We start from the raw sequence: 11,701 nt of genomic DNA on the forward strand, positions 1-11,701 counted from the left end.
TTTCGCTGCTTTTAGCAATATTCCAGCAATATCACGGCGGGGGACACCAGAAATCGGCTTTACACATTGTGCCCATGTAGGGAATCGAACCCTGGTCTTCGGCGTGACGAATCACTAGGCTACCCCACCGCCCCTCAAGGAAACCGAAAAGAATAAAAATGACAAGCATCTGTAAATAGCAACAGGGGGCACCATGTTAGGTTCTGTTTGATATGTCTACCAGTTTTTTGTTGAAAAATAGTTATGCTCCGGAAACGAAGCCCACCCTCCCTTTTGAGACTAAACGATAAACACCTTAAACATACCGAAACATGTGGCAAAAGGACCTTAATGAGTCTATTGACGATAACACATTGAGAAACGATAGAAAAAACAACCTTTAAATCGTATAACGCTCTTAAACACTCTTGGTTTTTAATACAGTATACTGCATAGGTTTCTGCCAACAAATGATTTATTAACAACAATTAAATATAAAGATGCTAATACAATGTACATGCACATTTTACAAATCCCAGAAAGAATCAATTTTACATCTACTTTGTGACTGTAAAGTCATTAAAGCTATTTGGAAGAAAATAGAAGAATGGATATTCCAAAAAACATTGTCAAATATTATCTTTTCAAATGACCATTTCTGAATTTTAAGAGGTCTAAACTATGTTCATCTATAGGGTTGAAACCGCCAGTATCCGATTTCGGACTGCATGCTCTAATTTATAAATTTTTCGACCTTTTAAAGCTGATAACGTTGTGGTGATAGCTGAGTGTCAATTAACCTACTAGATAGAAGGACAGGTAGGTCCAAAATATCAAACACTATCTTATCTCGCTGGTTGGGTACGAAGGCGTCCCTAGTTTATTCTCGCAAAGGTCAGTAAGATCACTCCAACAAACTCAGATGTGTTCCATACTAAATATTCTTATCGTTATCTCTGTATGTTAAAGGATATAAGCACGGTAAACATCTTCCCAGCACGGCAAACATCTTCCCCAAACCAGTGTAAAATGCAATCCTATCACAATGATAACACTCCAATTGTTTGGAACTTCGAATCGGAGTTCAGTATAGAGCCCGTGAAATTCCGGTTCCGATTCGGTGTTCAGCTACCCATGTTTGTCGTAAACCAGACTTGGCTGTTGCATGTATTTGCATCACAATCACGTACGTCCGATGCTCAATGATGATGTCAATCAGCAGATTGCCTGGTCCTGACTTGATTATTTACAGACTGTCGTTTTATAGCTCGATAATTGCTGAGTGAGGCGTTAAACAACAAACAAAAATAATTGGGAAAGCCATGTCTCTCGTCCCGTAAATATAGTCTCCCTAAAATGAAACGCATTGGTGAAATTGATATATGACATTCCAAATAGTTTTCAAAATTTGGGTTTGATTGTTATAATTTGGCCATTATAATGCTGGTTTGTGTACATGGAACGAATGCACAGCGCATTTTCGGAACCTTTAATGGACGTTTACGTTCGAAAGTGTCAACCTATATGTCTACACCCATTGTATGATACACTACACTACCTTTTCATATATAAGACAAATCTTATGAATAACAACTTCTTTATTTGTTAACCACTGTGGTAAACAAATAAGAAGTTGTTATCCATAAGATTTGTCTTGTATTACTACACCAACTTCTAAATGCCTTTGAAGAATTACCTTTTCATATGTCCAAAATACAATGAATTAAGAAGTCGATCGTATTATCATTTTGAAAGGTTTCTTTATAAACTCAATACTTTATTACAATGCTTACGCCACCTGTCTGGGGAATTCAAGTGTCCTGAAATCTTTCAACTTTTCTAATTCGAAATCCAATGGCTATGCACCATTACAACTCAACTGATGCGAAGAATATTCAGAAAGTGTGTATTGTTTCACTGAAGATGAGTTTGCTGATTATATGGTGGTACCAGTGTACGAAGTAGTTTCCAAATGTTGCTAACCAGTCGGGCTAGCTATGCCTGAAAGTTACTGGCCTACAAAATAATTCACTAGCCCGAAATTTGAATGTAGAAACTAAGCAAAAAATTACACAAATAGATGAGAATACGATATTGTCGGCATGACACGGGTTTCATCATTAAGCTGCTAATATGGATGAACATTTTTATCAGGCCATAATCTTGCATGATTTAAAAGTGTATTATAACTTAACAAGTCGGAGAGTGATATATTTACAAAATTCACTAGCCACTCAAGGGTTCAGCTGCATGGATCAGACCAACTTTCGCCATGTCCTGATGTCCTGCACCACACTAGACAGGTTAAAACTTGCCCGCCTGTGTCTATCGCTGAGGAAGGGATTTCTGATTGAAAGACGTTCCCTCAGACCAGCAGCCCGCAGCCCGCAGCCCCTTTCCAAAAAAAACGTTAATCTGTAATCAGTTCAGAAAACTGTAGTGCACATACTACAGTTATGAAATGTATTCCCAAAGTTCTTGGCATCTTATCAGCATGTATGCATGCGACCCATAGCTTCTCAAATATTGCGTGAAGGATGCACTTTAATTACATGTTCATTCCAGTATGCTAAGGTATGGTCGCATGTCAGGTGGTGCGTAATTGATACTCGTGTGTATACAAACGAATTAAAGCACTAGGGACCAGAGTACCGGGCTTTTGTTACCTGCATGGAAGGCTCTACACCATCCCTCTAGTCACTTTCGATACTGAATAGTTTAAGCCCCTTAAAATGACAAATATTTTCCGTTTGACTCAGCCTTAGGTATAATATTACTTGAATGCTTTGAACTTACGTTACTTTCTCAGGGGAACACTATTTTTACAGTACTTCAAACCTCTAACAGTCTTAGTTACTAATAATAATATTCAGCATTATTTCGTTAAATGGGTTTATGGGCAAGTATGAAAAGACAAATGAAGCATTTTGATCCTGGAACTAGTAAACCTTTACACCATAGCCACAGCGGACACGTGACTTTACTTTGGAATACATCGATCTTATGATACCATACATTTTACCTCAGAATCACGGTCAAGCATGTCTTGCTTGACTGTGTTGAATATTCCATCACAAGGGATATCTATTTCAAATCACGAACTATGAAGGATCTTTTTCGATTGTCCTGTCGGTCTGCGTCAAGGATGTATTTTAAGTCCTTTACTTTTCTCCTTTTTCATTAACGAATTATATTTAGATATCATGAAGTCTGGTAAACATGGCATACAACTTTCTCCCGATGTAATCGAACTTTTTATGTTATTATTTGCTGATGATGTCATTCTTATGTCCAGCTCTGTTATTGGTCTTCAAAATCAAATAGATATACTCTCAGCGTATACAGATAAATGGAGTTGAGAGTGAATCTAGATAAAACAAACATCGTTATATTCCGTAGAGGTGGTCCTTTGTCGGCTAGAGAGAAATGTTTTTTTAAAGATAAACGTATGAATGTTGTGAATGATTATAAATACCTTGGCATATTGTTTACCCATACGCTGAATTGAAAAAAGTCCGTACTTAACCTGGCGAGGAGAGCTAAGAAAGCTCTTTTACAACTCCACTCTGTTGTTCCTGTGTTCGGTCTTGTTCCACCGACTATTTACTTCAAATTATTTGACTCTCAGATACAACCGATTTTACTGTATAGATCTGAAATATGGGGTTTTAAAGAGTATTATACCATAGAAAAAATTCATTTGCTTGCCTGTAAAAAGTTTCTAAATGTTGGTTTGTCAACACCAAATGTTATGGTTTATGGTGAATGTGGGAGGTTCCCACTGTACATATCATCTTATTGTCGTTGTTTAAAATATTGGTGTAAAATAATTAATATGCCTGAACATCGTTTACCTAAAAAAGCTTTCAATATGCTTTTACATATTGATTATCTTGGAAAGAATAGCTGGACATCTCATATTCGCACTTTACTATTTAGATATGGTTTTGGTTGTATTTGGTTATCACAGACAGTTGGCAATGCAAATATGTTTATTAAACAGTTTCGTATGCAGGCTATTGATATCTTTAAGCAGGGATGGCATTCAACTATTAATGAAAGTTCTAGATATGTTTCATATCGTCAATTTAAGTCGTTGCTTGAGCCAGAGTGTTATCTCGCTCACCTTCAATACAGAAATATTCGCAATGCTTTTATACGGTTTAGATTAGGCCTTAATGATTTATTAATTAACCGTGGAAGATATGTTTGTATGGAAAAAAACCAAAGATTATGTCCATTCTGTTACATCATTGAAGATGAATTCCATTTTATGTTTATTTGTCCTGTGTATGAAAATCTAAGAAATAAGTATCTACCGCAACTGTCTTTATCTCAAATCAACGTTAATCTATTCTCTTCCTTACTTTCCTACAAAGAACCTCCAAAAACAACACAAAGTTGCTCTATTTATCTACAATGCATTTTTGTTAAGAAAAGAATTGATTAGTTAGAAAGTTGATTATATATGCCATTGTCAAGATGTATCTCTTTTGTATATGGGCCTATGGCCTTTCATACGATAAATAATTGAATTGAATTGGCAACATTTACAATTCCCTCGTATTAAGCACTGGCGCAATAAACAGAGATTTATACTCTGACACATTCTTCCACAGGCAGCAAGTATCCATTTAGGCAAGCAGACAGACTAACGCTTAGTCTCTGAATATACATAATTTTGATAGTAAAAAACAAGCCCATTTAAATTGAAAAGGAGCCCCAGGGAGACCAGAGATCCTGAACCTGAGGAAATCTAGACTTGCTTTATTTAGGGCTTTAGCACTGCAGATAGGGTTTGGCAGTGGGGAAAATAATGTGGTTCTGGGACTGTGAGACAGACTAGCAAACAGCCTTCGAGCCCTCGAGCTGGAACGCAAGATATTGAACAAAGTCAAAGATGTTTATTGTATTTCAGGCCTCCGGCCCATATACATTGGAGTTATATGCATTATAAAATCACATACAGCTTGAATACAGAGATGATTTTAACAGAGTGTCACGCTTAGACATTGCATTGTAAATGTATTGTGATAGTTTTAAGTTGATACAGTTGTCATAAGTAGACAGGAATTGTTTAAATGCTACAGTAGGTCACTTGGAGAGAGGTAACATTCAGGAATATATTGTTTACGTAAATCTATGTAAGATGGACAGACAAATAAGAAAATATTTTCGTTTTCAATAGATAATTTACACAATGGCAAATTCTTTTATATCTGTCGATGGACATACTTCTTCCTTCATTAATGATTAAGTTTGATAGTCCTAATCTAAGTCGTATTCATGAATTTCTCAAACCTTCTGAATGTTAAGTGTGATAGGTACTTTTCGGGTTGGAGTAGGGTTTTAAACATTCTATAGGAGTCATATCGTGAGCTATTATCGCCAACTGACTGATTTAGCCACACAAAACCATAACCATGAGAAAATAGGAGATTTCTTACCTGAGATGCCCATGTTACTTTACCCAACTCATCCAGATGAACAAGCATATTGTAAGCCTCTTTAGGTAGTCAATTTTCATGCATACATGTAATTTTCAACCAGTATTTCATGCATCTAATATAGGAATTGATATACAAGGGGTATCTCACACATTCGCCATATGCCATACATGTTGGTGTTGACTGCCCCACACCAAGAAACTTTTTACACGCTATTAGATGTATTTTTTCGATACTTTCAAAACGCTGGAATCCCCATATGTCGGATCCGTAGATGAAGACAGGCTGTATTTGTGAATCAAATAGCTTAAAAAATATATTGGGCGTCAACACGCCAAAGTTATGCATAACTGACAATAAACTAATTTATGATTTCTTTTCTCTAAAGGCTAGTTCAGCAACCGATTTTTTCAATTAATGGTTATAGTAAACATAAAACCAAGATATGTGTACTGATTTCTTACAGTTACAAGTTGAGTATCGAAACTCTTCATCTTTCTCTTGACGCAACTGGGCCACCTTTTCTGAAAATGACTATATTGGTTTATCAAGGTTCACTGATAGGTTCCATGTCTTTGTGTAACGTTCTAAAATATTTAATTGTGTATGAAGCCCAACAACTGATTCTGATAAAAGAATAACATCATCGGCAAATAATAGTTTTAAGATTTCTATTAGATCTGGAAACATTTGGACATCATGTTTTCCGTTTGCCATAATTTCGTAATATAATTCATTGATAAAAGAGGAATAGAGGATTAGGATGAGAACACAACCTCGTCTCAGGCCGATCGGACAGTCAAATAAATCAGTTAAATCATCACCGCAGCGTACGCATGCTTTCACATTATCATACATTGCTTTCAGAAATAAGTACACTTCCCCTTTGCGAAAATCGACAAAGGCAACATATAACTTCCGCCTAAGGCGGGATAAACATTTTTCTACTAGGGCAAGTAGTGTAAATATATGATCTGACGTTGAGTATTCCTTCCTAAAACCTGCTTGCGATTCAGGAATAACATCGTCCATTATGATATTTGCCCAGTTTCATAGTCGATTATTTAGAACAGTATTAAAACCTTTGCCTAAAGTACTAATGAGGGAAATAACTCTGTAATTATAGGGGTTTGTACAATCCCCCTTCTTATGTATAGGAATGATAACTGACATTGCATAACTGCGTGGAAAAATACCAGTCTCAAACAACTTATTAAAACACTTATTCAAAATGGCATAATGACAGATTGTGAACACTTCAACATTTCTACAACAACTTGGACCAAACCAGCTCATTTTCCGTTTTTTTAAGTGCATCAACGCTTCACAAATTTCCTGATCTGTAAGGAGTGAATCTAACTCAAGTGCTTCTTGGTCTGTATCATCTATCATAGTTATTGCATAGTTATTGCATCATCTTGCATATCAGTGTTTGTGCAAATATCATTAAAAACAGAATCATTTCTAAATTCCCTTTAAAATGAGCAAGCCATGATGTTTTAGTATCCAGTATTCTATTGCCTTTGATTGGTCTATTCTTGAACATTCTTCCACAGGCAGCAAGCATCCCTGGCAGCTTTTCCCGCGGCAGTATATTACTTCTGCATTCCATATAAACAATTCCGTGGGTGACGTCATTTCCACAGGCGTACATCCTTTCTGCTTCCTTGTCCACTTCGCGCCTGTCTCTTTCGGTCTTCTCTTGCCATCCCAACAAATTGAACTTGCCTCGCGATAGCTATCAAATCTCGTCAAAATTCGATCTTAATCTTCTCCTGCTCTTGATTTGAATCTTGGGTATCAGCCAGGCCAACAAGAGGGTGCTGCTATTCTGGATTATCATAGACACACCGCAAAGGGACCAAGATCAATGAACCTGCTCTGGCGAATGGTCCTCTTAAGCTTGCAAAACAACATCCACAAAGAACGTTATAAAGCACACACGCAAACACAATAGCGCATAGGCAATAGGCGGATCCAGGAATTTTCAAAAGGGGGGAGAGAGAGAGAGAGAGAGAGAGAGAGAGAATATGGATACAGGGGGTTCGAACCGTGAAACACATAGGACACTTGACTGTAGATGTTACAGCAGCAGCCCAAACCTTACTGCCTGCTGTCTCCGCGGGAGGAAGTCAAGTTTCCCCCGCTTTACCCGTCTGCCTTTGTACAGGGAGCAAGGGCCGCAAACATCTGATGCCATCCGGTCCAGTCAGTGCCATCCACACTGCGCTCTTTGTCATTCACACATTAGTCCTATTTTATTATGCATGGTTTGCTTAGGTTAACCACAACATTTTCTCTTAACACCCCCTTCACACTTGAGGCGGAATGCTGTTGGAATGAAAATTCCTGTAGATTCCTGGAAATTCGAACTGCATTCTAAAACTTCTTACTGCATTCCGAATGCATTCCAACTGGGTCAATTCTTGTAACGTGCCCGAATGTTTTGAACATGTTCAAAACTTTCGAAGTATATTCGAAGAGGAAAAATATCAAAAGGCATTTGAAGAGCATTCTAACTGCATTTTAAGTATTCTGAACGTATTCGAGGGAAAATGGAAAAGGCAAGCCACTTCAAATCCTGCCTGTATGTCCCGAATGCGTCTCGAATGTATCTGTTCAGGTGGAATATTCTTCTAATGTATCGGAATATTTCGATTGCAGTTGGAATACAGCTCGAATGTACCTCAAATACAGTCAGAACTCTCGAATGCTCTTCAAATGAGCCCTGACGTCACCAGAACACGTCCGAATCGCATAAAAACGTGGCCACCTGTCACTAAAACGTCAGATAGCATTAGGGTGTCGCATTCTCACAAATCTTGAAAAAATGTTCTTATTTTGACATTCTCTCCCGAAATGCGGTTCGAATTTTGGAAATATTCTTTTTCTGGCTGATTCTCCTTGAGTCCTGTCAATTCGAAATAAGTGTTAAGGAGACTTAAACATCATTATAACAATTTTTTTAAAGGTCTGGATATAATACCCTTCCAAATGTTAAGGGTCCTTCACACTTATTTCGAATTGACAGGAATCAAGGAGAATAGTTGGAGTGCATTCGGAATCAAGTAAGAAGTTTTAGAATGCAGTTCCAATTTCCAGGAATCTCCAGGAATTTTCATTCCGACGGCATTCCGGCTCACTCCGCCTCAAATTGAAGGGTGTATTAAGAATTGATTAACATGTTCTATATATTTCTTTCAAAAAACTTATCAAATGAGAATGAACATTATTTAAAACATCCATGATTGTTTTTACGTTGACAAAATTTCTCTTGCGAAAGAAAAATCACCACAGTCAAAGCAGAACATACACAAATATACACAAATGTAGGAGGTCAAACGATGATAGTGATCTGCAAAGTAATGTTGAAAATAGAAGACATTTAGGAAAATAGGTAAACAAAATCAGAAAGAAAACAGTAAATACGATTTTGAAAGCACCACAACGTAGTACAAGAGTAGATAATAGTAAATGATATTGATAAAGAGACATGGAAAGATCAATATGTGAGGTGCCAGAAGTTTACCACGTTGGTGAGCATGGATAGTGACAAATAGAAAAAACCCATCAAGGCTTACCCGTTTCCAAAACCAGAGGTTGATGCACAGCAAATAGTGGCACTGTAGACAACTGGGTCTCCCATTCTCCCACTTAATACGAAAGAAACATCAATGCATAACCATTTCACCACTCAGTGGTTTCTATACAGCAACTATTGGTGCCATGGACAATTTGGTTTCCCATGCTTCCACTAGATACGGAAGAAACATGAGAGCATACCAATTTTCATAACCATACTCAGTGGTTTTTGTACAGCAAATATTGGCAGTAGACAACTGGTTTCTTATGTCAAAGGGTTTCTGTGTTTTTACTGTGTTGATTTTCCTTCACAAGGGATAGATATTTCAATGCATCATCAGTCAATGACCTGTTTCGTAATGTTAATTTTCATTTGATATTGAAAATCTTTCTTAAATTTATACTTTCTTTTACTGATTTTTATAAATTGGTGGTATAACTATCAATAATGTCACCGTGAAAGTGTATTTATGCCACTGTCGTTCAAAATATTCTATTATTGGTTGAATTTCTGTCTGTATATAAATCTCCGAATTTGTGAGTAACGGGATTGGTGGGATAGCATAAACCCCCCTGTGGAACTGTAAGCTCACATGGTCTCTGGTATTGAGGCCTGACTTCAGTTCATAGTGATCTTCATGTTATAAATATTGAATTGTCATGAATAGTTGCGATAAATCATTTATGTGTACGTGTTTAATAGATAGTACTTATGGCAACAGATGTGGCTGCAAGAAAGAGGTTTCTTTTGTGCCGCTGTAGTTCTTAGTGATGGGTCACTGCCGGCACACGCAATCTGATAGCCTGAAGGTAGCTTGGCTCCTCCTGTATTGTGCCTCTGACTGTGAGTAGAAACGAGACTCTTGTTTTCAAGCTGATGAATGAATGTAAAACGATGTCTACATTTTGTTTTCAAATGCACGAAAATCTGCAATAAACTGAACTCCGTTTTTGTCTCTCCAAAATACACAGAAAAATATGTAGGACATGAAATTTATCTGGTCGATACGTTGCTTTTCTCTTATGAAATATAAGAATTTGTGCAACTATTTGCGTTTTAAAGAAGCATTTAAGGAATCACCAGTGATCATCCTAAAACGTCGTCATACTAGAGTAGCTTAGAATATATTTATATGAGGCGAACACGAACGTGGAAGAGACCTTTTCGCCTTATTTGTATTAGATTGTGTTTCTGGAATCACCTTTTACGTCTGTAGTCGCCTGTTCCACTATGTATATTTCAAACTCAGCTTCGTCACATGCATCACTGAATTCCTCATTCACATGAGGAGACTAAGATGATCGCGTGATCAGGTTGATGCTTGTCCCCGTATCCCAGTCGATGTTCATAATGTCAGCAAATGGATTGTCTAGTCCAGGCTAGAATATTAACAGACCCCTAAGTGCTGTGTTAAAAAACAAACTGATACCTGAAATATTTTATAATCAAATGACAAACGGTCTCTGTCATCAGTACCAAGGGTCAAAGTGAAATCAAGCAAAATAGATTAGGTGTGAACACGAACGCTAGCTTGGGAAGAACACACATATCTGAAATGCAGCGTAAAATGTAGCTTTTTAGAGTCTTCTAAAAGTTGCACGCATCAATTTTAGAAGATGTATGGGAAGTGTATCACAGAAAGAATTGGGGAATTTTACATAGATATATTTCAATAATATGGTTAATTCAGCAGACAGTTTCATACTTTTCATCCAACGTGACCCCATGACTGATGCAAGGTCTCATACGACAACAGTGCTCAACTACATTTCTGAATATTTCACATGCGCACAAAGAACATCATATACACAAATAACAATACACAAATTGTCAGTGTAATTCTGATCACTTTAGTATCACATTAATGCTTACACAATCCTGAATCAATGAAGGTCCCTTGTAAAATATTGCGTGCTTCTGTCTGTGAACACACTTAGTCTCTTTAAGAACACAAGGAACATGTGACATCAGTGAAGGAAAAAATAGACTCCAAATCAGCCATTTCCGTCCTCACCCAAGCCCATCCAAATCCTACCATAACAACATCATAATCTAACCTGTCATTCGAGTGTGTTCTACTTGATCCTAGTGCGATCTAAATGGCCGTAGTGAGGCGTACCTACTGCAAGAGGATTTGAGAACTTTGTGATAGGTATATAAGGATTGGTTGTTGATATGTTTGGGACTGCTTTGGATTTACGCTCATCTGTCTGTCTGCTAACATTGTCCGCTCACCTCGTCTCAACTCAATCTACTATCAGTACATCAAGAATCAAAACTCCAGTAATTAAAGTCATTTAGTTAATATTTTAGATTTGTGACCTTATAGTTTAGATTTGTGACTCCATATTATTGTATTAGAAATCTGTAAATTGTAACCTTGCTCATTGTATGTTCCATATATCATTGAATATTAGACGTGTCTGTGTTCTGTTTTGCTGGTTCAAGGGGAACTCATAAACCTTTTGTCACGGCAATTCCTAAACCATAACCAAAATTGGGAGCTCGTTCGGGATAGAATTCATTTGACATTTGCGACTTTTGTGAAAAATGTATTTCAAATTTCTTCATTTCTGCAAACAAGGTAATTGTGAAACCTGCAAGTTCAAACTTGAGGAGTTTCTTGCCCCTGAGACAGTTTGTGTCTTGTGTAAATCAGATTTGTTACAAATTTCTGTACTTTTCATTTAGG

Source organism: Haliotis rubra, unplaced genomic scaffold (assembly GCF_003918875.1).
Source record: "Haliotis rubra isolate DU_JTF1 unplaced genomic scaffold, ASM391887v1 Scf977, whole genome shotgun sequence".
In the NCBI taxonomy this organism is placed as follows: Eukaryota; Metazoa; Mollusca; class Gastropoda; order Lepetellida; family Haliotidae; genus Haliotis; species Haliotis rubra.